Below are 13,492 nucleotides of genomic sequence, written 5' to 3' on the forward strand. Positions count from 1 at the left end.
CTTTTCTTTTTAGCAACCAAAACAAAAAAAAGTGTCTAGTAAGAAAATGTAAACAAGATTTTTTATTTTTTTTTAACCACCAAAACAAAAAAGTAGTGTCGAGTAAGAAAATTTCACGAGATTTTTTTTTCCTTTTAGCAACCAAAACTAAAAAGCTGTATTCATCAAGTTTTAGTTTTTATCCGTATATCAAGAGAAATTAAAAGGGGATGTTCCCCTTGATTACTTTTTTCTAGCTTACGATAAGTTTCCTAAAGATGAGCATCCTGGTTAGACGTTTGCAAGGATGAATGACGTACTTTCGATAATGACAAATATATCAATCTATAGCGTAGTAATAGAACTCCGTATGGCAAGACTGGCATTACAAATGTGCAATAAGAACGAATTTAGTTTTTATTTTCTGCAGTAGAATTATGAAAATGTCATTACTGCTAGGCGATTTGTAAAGGTCAATTTGATGTATTTTGTGTGAGCGTGTGAGCGCGCGTGTAGTCATCTATACACGGGTTAGATTAATGGTATTATATTAAAGGGCGATAAAGCTAATTAAAGGTATATTTAAAAAGATTCTCCTTATTTCTGCTTTTGAGTGGTTCGTTCTCATTCTAGCGACCATTATTTTAAATTCCACGATATCTAGCCGGACTAAATTGATAACATCTGGATGTTTTTAAAATCTTGGTATAAATATAAATTACCTCAAACTTTAATTGATTCTTGGTACTAAAAATACTTAAATTTCTTCTAGCTTTGGTTATATTTAATGCAATATTCTAAATTACCTTTCTTACACCATTTAACAAGGTTTCATGTAACAAGGCTTCATGAAGACTAACTAGACATTTAACACTAAGTACCGCCCTTACCCTAGCTAAAGGAGACTTTCCATTCTTTGCCATTTTCAACAACAGTTTTTTCATGAAAATACTAGGCGATGTGTAGCAGACACCTACATAGACACAAATAACTCTTCAATGAACCTGGATATTGTCGTCTGTCGTCAGGCAATTTTTAAAGAGGTTTAAAGACCGCTCATGAATTGCAGAGCAAGGGGCAGTGATATTACCCTATCAAGCAGAACAGTGACTTAGAGACTGACCATACTACATATGATCAGCGTACAAGCCCCCTCACCACCCAAGCTAGGACCAAGGAGGACCAGGCAATGGCTGCTGATGACTCGGCAGATAAACCTTAGCTCACAAGGATGATGAATCAGCGACCAAATTAACTAACTAGTTTGAGCGGGACTTAACCCAGTCTGGCATTCACCAGGCAAAGAAACTCCCTAAATCATAGTACCATTTAGGCTAAATCAGTACAGTTTTATATGGTCTTTATCAATATTTATATTGGCTATCATTCTAATCAGATGATCATTGGATTATTCTCTACTTCCATCTTCTAATCTGTGCTTTAGCATTAACTGTAGAGGTCCCGTAGAGACCAGGGCTCCCTTGCTGTACAGGACCGGAAACGCAGTCCTTCAAAGTAAAGTAAAAGTAACTGTTAAAGCCACTAAAACAGATGTAGGCAAAACTTCCCGTTGGTTCTAATGTTACTAGTTATCTGCGTCCTTTAATTACTATGAAAAATAATCCACCAGCCACTCACCCCCCAAAATAAAATAAAAGCAAAGGTTCCAGAACAACCTGTGGACTAGCTTTAGCATCACTCTCACTTGGTTTCTATCTATATGTACCCACATCTAACTACGCATCATTCACCCCTTCAGGTATCATTACACCTTTAGGTATCATCACTATGTATACATACACCATGTATGAATATCTATACACATACGAATGTATGCATGCAAACTCATGTATGCACCTGAACATTGTCAATTATAGTTTTCATTAGATGGAGTTACAGCCGATTAAAACGTCTAAGAGAGTGAATTTCTCTGGTAAATACTACACGATATACTAAAATAACAAATACACTAAAAGAGGAATAACAAGTAATTTCACACATAAGAAAAAAGACCAACAGCACGTAATAAACAAAGTATATCATAACACAGACAACAAAATAATGAACTTTGAAATTACCTTACCATATAACTAGGCAAGAGCAATATAAATCCTGTTTGAACACTTACACTTTAGAACACAAAACTGATGACGTAGTTCTTTAGTTAATTTCAAGAGCGAAAGTCAATGTTTTGAGGCGTCAATGGATAAGAAAGAAATACTAAGACTCTGTTTACAATTCCTTGACTGCCAAGGATCGCCAAAAGAGCTTTTCTGTTCGTGTTGGAAATGTTGACGAAATCTTAGATTACTGGAAAACAAGGAAATGGATATAGATATAGATATATATTAATATATAAATAGATAGACATATATATATATATATATATATATATATATATATATATATATATGTATATATATATGTATATATGTATATATGTATATATATACACACAAATATATATGCTTATAAGTCACTAAATAGCGTGTGACAATATATTCAGCCAAAGCCACAGGAAAAATAAAAGAAGGCGTACCGAGCGCTTTCGTGTTATTTCAACACATTTTCGTGGTACAAAAATGTGTTGAAATAACACGAAAGCGCTCGGTACGCCTTCTTTTATTTTTCCTGTGGCCTTGGCTGGACAAATATATATATATATATATATATATATGTATATATATATATATATATATATATATATATATATATATATATATATATATATATATATAAACATATATATAGCGAATAGCATATAAACCAAATCAACTTCCATATTGTTACAAAACTTAACTTGTGATACAACTGTCAAAATAGAAAATTAGATAATTGTATTTGAGCCCTTGCAAAAAATATTCATCTTGTTATAAAAGAACATATTCGGTGTTTTTCCCTGTTACCATTTTTACCAGTTAAACCTCAGACTCTAGTTTCAAGCAATCAAACGCAAATCCCCCCCCCCCCACCACCACCAATTCAAACTATGTAATACTATATAGTTTATTCACAAACTTTAACTAAAAAACGCCTGTTCCATTGTTCCAATTGTTTTTTTTTTATTATTCTAAAATTTAATTTATTCTTGAATGCGGATGCAAAAAGCAGAATTTCTATTTTTTAGCGGTCGCAAACGCATCCTGTTTTTCAATATTTGAAATTTGCTGTGTTTTATACAATGCTTCCATTTTGAAATACATAAAAGATAGTATATCCTAATGCTCGTACATTCTCTCTATGTTGCAATTTCTTCTTTCTATCAATATTTATTGAATTTTGCCCTATTTTTATCTTTACTTTTTATCTATATTTTCTTCCTATCAATATTTGTGGATTGTTGCCCTATTTTACTATATTTTTTGATTCTACTAAGAGAGTTTCTACACAGAATATTTCAGGAAAATCAAGGCCTATTGGAAAACTCCCTGTCTGGCCGTCTGCCGGACTTGGGTTCGAGTCCCTTTCAAACTGGATAGTTTCTTGCAGTGTCTGCAACCTCACTATCCTTGTGAGCAGAGGATGGGGCGTTTGGGGGAATCTATATGTCTATCTGCTAAGTCATCAGCAGCCATTGCCTGGCTTTCCCTGTTCCTAACTTAGGTGGAGAGGGGCTTTGGGCACTGATCAAATGTATATATGATCAGCCTCTAGGGCATTGTCCTGCTTGCTAAGGCATTGTCACTGTCCCAATAGCTTCTTGTAGTGTCTGCAACCTCACAATCCTTGTGAGCAAAAGATGGGGCGTTTGGGAGAGCCTACATGTCTATCTACTGAGTCATCAGTAGCCATTGTCTGGTTTTCACTGGTCCTAGCTTGGGTGGAGAAGTGACTTGGGCGCTGATCATGTGTATATATGGTCAGAAATCAGGGAATTGTCACTGTCCCTTGCCTCTGGCATTCATGAGCGACCTTGAAAAAATACTTTATAAATTAGAAACTAAAACAGCAGAGGAAATCCTCTAGGACTTGAATGCTTGCTGAGAAATTGAGGGGTTTACTCGGTCAACCGGTTCGTCGAATCTAGTTGTCGAACCTGCTTGTCAAACGGTGCGAAGAGGTGGAGTCAACCATGAATGCATAAGGTTTGTGGACAATGAAGCCCCGCCCACAAAAGTCAGGAGAGAACAGACTTTCTTCGAACCGTTCGACGAATGTGTTTGACAACCAAATACCTCGTTCACACGTTCAAACATCACTGCGTTCGACGAACGTGTTCGTCAACCAAATACCCCGTTCACACATTCGAATATCACTGCGTTCGACGAACGTGTTCGACAACCAAATATCTCGATCACACGTTCGAATATCACTGCATTAACCAAATACCCCGTTCACACGTTCTTACATCACTGCGTTCAACGAACGTGTTTGACAACCAAATACCCCGTTTACACGTTCGAACATCACTTCAAACACTTGTCTATCAGACTACGTTCGACGAACCATTCGACCGTGTAAACCCCGCCTTTACTATCAACCTTAAAAGACACATCAGATGGAGAAATGACAAGAGCACTGGGATGGCTTTTCATATCCCATGACAAAGCTCCAATTCGGAGACAGATCATCTTCTTCCACCAAAGGTCATTTCTTTGGCTTGCCTGACATCTCTCTCTCTCTCTCTCTCTCTCTCTCTCTCTCTCTCTCTCTTTTCAGCAAAATCTTTGACATTCAAAATCCTTGTAAATCTCTCTCTCTTCTCTCTCTCTCTCTCTCTCTCTCTCTCTCTTTCTCTCTCTCTCTCTCTCTCTCCAGCAAAATCTTTGAGACATTCAAAATCATTGTAACACTCTCTCTCTCTCTCTCTCTCTCTCTCTCTCTCTCTCTCTCTCTCTTTCCAGAAATATCATTGAGACAATCCAAATACTTGCAACTCTCTCTCTCTCTCTCTCTCTCTCTCTCTCTCTCTCTCTTTCCAGCAAAGTTCGTCAGAGAATACTTGAATACAATGAAAAGAATAATAGGAATAGAAAAAGCAATATTTTTTCCCAATTAAATCATCAACATTGCGCTTCAAATCACTGCTAATTTCTAATATCACCATTGATACTGCTGCAGTAAAAACGATAACAATTGAACCTTAACAAAAGCTGATACTGCTACAATTACGAAGAGTAAAATTGACTCTTTATTTCTGAAATTCTAAGGCAGAGAGAGAGAGAGAGAGAGAGAGAGAGAGAGAGAGAGAGAGAGAGAGAGAGGTTGGGATTATCAAATATGTTTCTTGAGAAATATATCCAGGATTTTGGGTGAAGTATAGAATTCTCTTGATAATAATAATAATAATAATAATAATAATAATAATAATAATAATGGTAAAGTGTTAATGTTTAGATATAAATGAAATAACCTCTAACCAAACAGGCCATCATGAAAACATCAACTATATGTCATTCTACAGACGTGGGGTGCAAAAGAAAAATTAGGAATTGTTTCTTTTATTTTATTTTCTAACAACCCGTAGGATAAAAAAACTAATTGAGACGCTACTCTCTCTCTCTCTCTCTCTCTCCTCTCTCTCTCTCTCTCTCTCTCTCTCCGTTTTTATATGCCTGTGTGTGCTACTTCGAAATGGATTCGTTTACTGTTATGCAATATTTCTTTTTTTTAATCTCTGTTTTAGATTTATTTTTTGCTGAAAAGAAACTGATTATATTATTCACTCATGGAAAATATTCGTCATAATATCATTACTGGTTTTAGAAAATCAGTTGAATGATTAATGGATTTTCTGACATATATTCTAAAGAATTTAGATCTACTGTAAAACAATATTATCGGTTCATCAGAAAAAAAGAGAAAATCCGTAAATATTATAAGGAATTGTTACTTGAACTACAGCATATAATGATGAAGAAAAAAGAAACAGAGCTAATATACCTGAATTAAAATGTTCTTTCCGAATGGGGACACCGTAACGTGGTGAAAGGGTTATGCATCGCCATGATCAACAAAGCTTGTACTAGTCAGGAATCCCCATACTAGGCTACTTTGCTGTGAGAGATCAGACAAAAGTCTCTCACCATCACCAATCCTCTATGGCCAGAATGGCCTTGAAAAGGCTAAACTCCAGACATGTCTGAGGTCTATAAGTAACGTGCTTGCCTGTTGATCTACCGGACTGGGGTTCGAGTCAAGCTCAAACTCGTTATTTTCTTTGATCGCTGCAACCTCACCATCCTTCTGAGATAATGATGGGAGGTTTTGGGGAGCCTATCAATCTACCTGCTAAGTAATCATCACCCATTGCCTAGCCCTCCCTGCTCCTAGCTTGGGTGTAAAGGGACTTGGGTGCTGGTCATATGTATGTATGGTCAGTCTCTGGGGCATTGTCACTGTCCCTTGCCCCTTTAAACCTCTGTACTGCAGTGGACTAGAAACGGACGTATTTGTTGTTGATTTAAAATGAGAAATACCGGATAAATTGTATCCAAATCGCTATAATACCAAAAAAAAAAAAAAAAAAAAAAAAAAAAAAAAACCGACGGTCAGCGAATAATTTGGGGAAATAACCCAATAAGTAAAATGAGTGAAATGAAGGAATGAGTAAAAATGAGTGAAACTAAAGGAATGAGTAAATTGAGTAAAAATTAAGAAATGAGTAAATTAGGTTGGAAATAGCGGAAATAAAGAAACAAGTAAAAGGAGGTGAAAATAAATGAGTAATTAAATGAGTGAAAATGAAGAAATAAGTCAAATGAATGAAGATAAAGGAATGAGTAAAATGAGGTGAAAATAAAGAAACGAGTAAAATGAGTGAATGTAAAGAAATAATTAAAGGAGTGAAAATAAATAAATGAGTAAAATGAGTGAAACAAAGAAATTAGTAAAATGTGTGAAAATAAAGGAATGAGTAAAATGAGTAAAAATGAAGAAATGAGTAAATTAAGTCGAAATAAAGAAACAAGCAAAGGGAGTGGAAATAAAGAAACAAGTAAAAGGAGTGAAAATAAATGAGTAATTAAATGAGTGAAACTGAAGAAATAAGTCAAATGAATGAAGATAAAGGAATGAGTAAAATGTGTGAAAATAAAGAAACGAGGTGGAGTCAGCCATGAATGCATAAGGTTTGTGGACAATGAAGCCCCGCCCACAAAAGTCAGGAGAGAACAGGCTTTCTTCGAACCGTTCGACGAACGTGTTCGACAACCAAATATCCCGTTCACACGTTCGAATATCACTCCGTTCGACGAACGTGTTCGACAACCAAATACCCCGTTCACACGTTCGAACATCACTGCGTTCGACGAACGTGTTCGACAACCAAATACCCCGTTCACACGTTCGAACATCACTTCAAACACTTGTCTATCAAACTACGTTCGACGAACCGTTCGACCGTATGAACCCCGCCTTTACTATCAACCTTAGAAGACATAGCAGATAGAGAAATGACAAGAGCACTGGGAATGGCTTTTCATATCTCATGACAAAGCTCCAATTCGGATCCAGACCATCTTCTCCACCAAAGGTCATTTCGTTGGCTTGCCTGACATTTCTCTCTCTCTCTCTCCTCTCTCTCTCTCTCTCTCTCTCTCTCTCTCCAGCAAATTTTGTCAGAGAGTACTTGAATAAAATGAAAAGAGTTAAAGGAGTGGAAAAAACTTTTTTTTTTTTCAATTAAATCATCAACATTGAGCTCCACATCGTTGCTCATTTCTAATGTCACCATTGATACTGCTGCAGTAAAAAACAACAACAATTGAACCTTAACAAAGCTGATACTGCTACAATTACGAAGAGTAAAATTTACTCTTTATTTCTGAAATTCTAAGGCAGAGAGAGAGGAGAGAGAGAGAGGAGAGAGAGAGAGAGAGGGTGGGATTATCAAATATGTTTCTTGAGAAATATATCCAGGATTTTGGGTGAAGAATAGAATTCTCTTGATAATAATAATAATAATAATAATAATCATAATAATAATAATAATAATAATAATAATAATGACAATGGTAAAGTGTTAATGTTTAGATTTAAATGAAATAACCTCTAATCAAACAGGCCATCATGAAAACATCAACTATATGTCTTTCTACTGACGTGGGGTGCAAAAGAAAAATTATGAATTGTTTTTTTTTTATTTTATTTTCTAACAACCCGTAGGATAAAGATACTAATTGAGACACTACTCTCTCTCTCTCTCTCCTCTCTCTCTCTCTCTCTCTCTCTCTCTCTCTCTCCGTTTTTATATGCCTGTGTGTGCTACTTCGAAATGGATTCGTTTACTGTTATGCAATATTTCTTTTTTTTAATCTCTGTTTTAGATTTATTTTTTGGCTGAAAAGAAACTGATTATATTATTCACTCATGGAAAATATTCGTCATAATATCATTACTGGTTTTAGAAAATCAGTTGAATGATTAATGGATTTTCTGACATATATTCTAAAGAATTTAGATCTACTGTAAACAATATTATCGGTTCATCAGAAAAAGAGGAAAATCCGTAAATATTATAAGGAATTGTTACTTGAACTACAGCATATAAGGATAAAGAAAAAAGAAACAGAGTTAATATACCTGAATTACAATTTCGTTCCGAATGAGGACACCTTAACGTGGTGAAATGGTTATGCATCGCCATGATCAACAAAGCTGTACTAGTCAGGGACCTCCATACTGTGAGAGATCATACAAAAGTCTCCCACCGTCACCAATCCTCTATGGCCAGAATGGCCATGAAAAGGTTAAACTCCAGACATGTCTGAGGTCTATAAGTAACGTGCTTGCCTGTTGATCTACCGGACTGGGGTTTGAGTCAAGTTCAAACTCGTTAGTTTCTTTGATCGCTGCAACCTCACCATCCTTCTGAGATCAGGATGGGAGGTTTTGGGGAGCCTATCGATCTACCTGCTAAGTAATTATCAGCCATTGCCTAGCCCTCCCTGCTCCTAGCTTGGGTGTAAAGGGACTTGGGTGCTGGTCATATGTATGTATGGTCAGACTCTGGGGCATTGTCACTGTCCCTTACCCCTGCCATTCACGAGTGGTATTTTAACCTTTTAACCTGTTTACTGCAGTGGACTAGAAACGGAGGTATTTGTTGTTGATTTAAAATGAGAAATACCGGATAAATTGTATCTAAATCGCTATAATACAAAAAAAAAAAGAAAAAAAAAAAAAAAAAAAAACTGACAGTCAGCGAATAATTTGGGGAAATAACCCAATAAGTAAAATGAGTGAAAATAAAGGAATGAGTAAAATGAGTGAAACTAAAGGAATGAGTAAAATGAGTGAAACTAAAGATATGAGTAAAATGAGTGAAAATAAAGGATGAGTAAAATGAGTAAAAATGAAGAAATGTGTAAATTAAGTGGAAATAAAGAAACAAGTAAAAGGAGTGGAAATAAAAAAAAAACAAGTAAAAGGAGTGAAAATAAATGAGTAACTAAATGAGTGAAAATGAAGAAATAAATCAAATGAATGAAGATAAAGGAGTGAGTAAAATGAGTGAAAATAAAGAAACGAGTAAAATGAGTGAATGTAAAAAAATAAGTAAAAGGAGTGAAAATAAATAAATGAGTAAAATGAGTGAAACATAGAAATGAGTAATATGTGTGAAAATAAAGGAATGAGTAAAAGGAGTGTAAATAAAAAATGAGAAATTGAGTGAAAATAAAGGAAAGAGTAAAAGGAGTGAAAATGAAGAAATGAGTAAAATAAGTGAAAATAAAGAAATTAGTAAAAAGAGTGGAAATAAAGAAATGAGTTAAAATAAAAAAAAAACAGTAAAGTGAGTGAAAATGAAGAAATGAGTAAAATGAGTCAAAATAAAGAAATTAGTAAAATGAGTGGAAATAAAGAAATGACTGGGAATAAAAAAAAAACCAGTAAAATGAGTGAAAATGAAGAAATGAGTAAAGTGAGTAAAAATGAAGAAACGAGTAAAATGAGTGAAAACGAAGAAACAAGTCAAATGAGAAAGGAATGACGTCACAGATCAATAAACCTTTACTTCCAGCCCATCTGTTTTCGTTGCCGAAATTCTGCCATTCCAGTGACTTTAATATCGTGAGCCTTAATGGTCATTGGATCCTGAGGAAGCGAAACAGGAACTCTATTTCGGTCATTTTTCCCCTTTTCTTCTTTATTCATTTATTCGCTTATTTCTATCTATTTTCTATGTTTATTTCTTATATTTTACTGTTCACGTATTCACTTTCTTTTTAGTTCGCTTTTCGTTTGTTTTTAGTTCACTTATTCATTTCCAATTAGTTCATCTATTCATTTTCTTTTAGTTCACTTATTCATTTCCTTTTGGTTTATTTATTCATATTCTTTTAGGTCACCTATTCATTTTCTTTTAGGTCACCCATTCATTCTATTTTAGTTCACTTATTCATTTCCTTTTAGTTCACTTATTCATTTTCTTTTATTTCTCTTATTTATTTCCATTTACCTCACTTATTCATTTTCTTTTAGCTGACTTATTCATTTTCTTTTAGCTGACTTATTCATTTTCTTTTATTTCACTTCTTCGTTTATTTTTAGTTCACTTATTTCATTTTCTTTTAGTTCACTTATTCATTTTCTTTTAGCTCACTTATCCATTTTTTTTAGTTTACTTATTCATTTGCTTTTAGTTTACTTACTCATATTCTTTTAGCTCACTTATTATTATTCTTTTAGTTTACTTATTCACTTCTTTTTAGTTCACTTATTCATTTCCTTCTAGATCATTTATTCATTTTCTTTTAGTTCACTTATTCATTTCCTTTTAGCTCACTTCTTCATTTCCTTATAGCTCACTTATTAATTTTTTCTCTTAGTTCACTTATTCATTTCCTTATAGTCTCATTTTTAAGTTGTTATTCACTTTGAATAATTTTAGTTGTGTGAAATGTGCTCTCTCTCTCTCTCTCTCTCTCTCTCTCTCTCTCTCTCTCTCTTTCTTCTTCTTCTTCTTCTTCTTCTTCTTCTTCTTCTTCACTGATTCATTCCCTTTTCTATTAATTTGTTTGATTTAATTTCTAACTTATTTATGTTCTTGTAATCTTCTTTTTAACAATTTCTTTTTTTGTGTCTGTGTTTATATGTGTCAATGTATACGTGTAACAGTCAGGGTGTGTATCTATATAAATTGGAAATGTTGAATACCTTTTCCAATAGAAATATGTTAAAGATATGTTTTACATCAACCATTAGAGTCATATAGTAATTATTACTTTTATCATCTTCCTGGGGAAATAATGGGAGTGTTCAGCGAAGGATGTAATAGTTATATGAATAGAGAGAGAGAGAGAGAGAGAGAGAGAGAGAGAGAGAGAGAGAGAGATTTGGAATGTTTAATTTGTCTTGGTAGAGCGAATTTATTTGTATAGAGAGTTTTTATGATCTTGTCTAATCTATTGTTAAACTCGTTTACAGGGTTATTGTCCGCTACATCCTCTGGAAGTTTGTTTTATGTGTTTGCTATTTTGAGAGAGAGAGAGAGAGAGAGAGAGAGAGAGAGAGAGAGAGTGTGTGTGTGTGTGTGTGTTGCATGAATTTCAGATTACGAATGTCTCAAAGAATTATTAGTTCATTATGGGGAGAGAGAGAGAGAGAGAGAGAGAGAGAGAGAGAGAGAGAGAGAGAGAGAGAGAGAGAGTGCTGCAAGGATTTTAGATTATGGATGTCTCAAAGACTTATTAGTTCAGATGAGGAGAGAGAGAGAGAGAGAGAGAGAGAGAGAGAGAGAGAGAGCTACAAGGATTTTAGATTATGGATGTCTCAAAGACTTATTAGTTCATGAGGAGAGAGAGAGAGAGAGAGAGAGAGAGAGAGAGAGAGAGAGAGAGAGAGAGAGAGAGAGAGAGAGAGCTACAAAGAATTTAGATTATGGCTGTCTCAAAGACTTATTAGTTCATGAGGAGAGAGAGAGAGAGAGAGAGAGAGAGAGAGAGAGAGAGAGAGAGAGAGAGTGCTACAAGGATTGTAGATTATGGCTGTCTCAAAGATTTATTAGATCATGAGGAGAGAGAGAGAGAGAGAGAGAGAGAGAGAGAGAGAGAGCTACAAAGAATTTAGATTATGGCTGTCTCAAAGATTTATTAGTTCATGAGGAGAGAGAGAGAGGAGAGAGAGAGAGGAGAGAGAGAGAGTGCTACAAAGAATTTAGATTATGGCTGTCTCAAAGATTTATTAGTTTATGAGGAGAGAGAGAGAGAGAGAGAGAGAGAGAGAGAGAGAGAGAGAGAGAAAGTGCTACAAGGATTTTAGATTATGGCTGTCTCAAAGATTTATTAGTTCATGAGGAGAGAGAGAGAGAGAGAGAGAGAGAGAGAGAGAGAGAGTGCTACAAGGATTTTAGATTATGGCTGTCTCAAAGATTTATTAGTTCATGAGGAGAGAGAGAGAGAGAGAGAGAGAGAGAGAGAGAGAGAGAGAGAGAGAGAGAGAGAGAGAGAGAGAAAGTGCTACAAGGATTTTAGATTATGGCTGTCTCAAAGATTTATTAGTTCATGAGGAGAGAGAGAGAGAGAGAGAGAGAGAGAGAGAGAGAGAAGTGCTACAAGGATTTTAGATTATGGCTGTCTCAAAGATTTATTAGATCATGGGGAGAGAGAGAGAGAGAGAGAGAGAGAGAGAGAGAGAGAGAGTGCTACAAAGAATTTAGATTATGGCTGTCTCAAAGATTTATTAGTTCATGAGAGAGAGAGAGAGAGAGAGAGAGAGAGAGAGAGAGAGAGTGCTACAAGGATTTTAGATTATGGCTGTCTCAAAGATTTATTAGTTCATGAGGAGAGAGAGAGAGAGAGAGAGAGAGGAGAGAGAGAGAGAGAGAAGTGGGTAGTAATATGAGTCAACTAAATAAATAGGCAATATTATTAATACTGACAGAAGTCCACCTAGAGAGAGAGAGAGAGAGAGAGAGAGAGAGAGAGAGAGAGAAAGTGCTACATGGATTTTAGATTATGAATGTCTCAAAGACTTATTGGTTCATTAGGGAGAGAGAGAGAGAGAGAGAGAGAGAGAGAGAGAGAGAGAGAGATTAATAACTGGCTTATAAACGATCAACTTAATGGATTACCAAGAACTGTTTCAGTCATCAAACCTATTATAAAAAGACTATTATCGAAAGAACATTATCACCAACGTTACTTGTTTTTTTTTTTTTTTTATTTTTTTTTTTTTGCATGCAGCCGATAATGCTGTACATCTCTTTAATCGAATTAAATTAAAATTCTCTTATTGGAAAAAAGAATTTTGTTTTGTAAGTTTTCATTACGTTATAGCAATTGAAAGTTAAAAGATTATTCACATACCTATCTGTTATGGAATCGTCAGTCATATTACAATTAACTTAGGAATCCTCCGGGCATTTATGGCACATTCTTCGTAATTTCACCGTTAAACTAGAGGGGCACTCAGTAGAGCGCAGACCTCCGTCGCGGCAGCTTATTTCTCGACCTTTAGATTGACCTTGACCTTGATCTTTGACCTTAACATGTATTAATTGGCGTGGATTTTCATACACTCATATATGAACCAAGTCTGAGGTTTCTGTGACGACGATGTCCAAACTTAT

The sequence above is a fragment of the Palaemon carinicauda genome, chromosome 28 (assembly GCF_036898095.1).
Source record: "Palaemon carinicauda isolate YSFRI2023 chromosome 28, ASM3689809v2, whole genome shotgun sequence".
Classification (NCBI taxonomy): domain Eukaryota; kingdom Metazoa; phylum Arthropoda; class Malacostraca; order Decapoda; family Palaemonidae; genus Palaemon; species Palaemon carinicauda.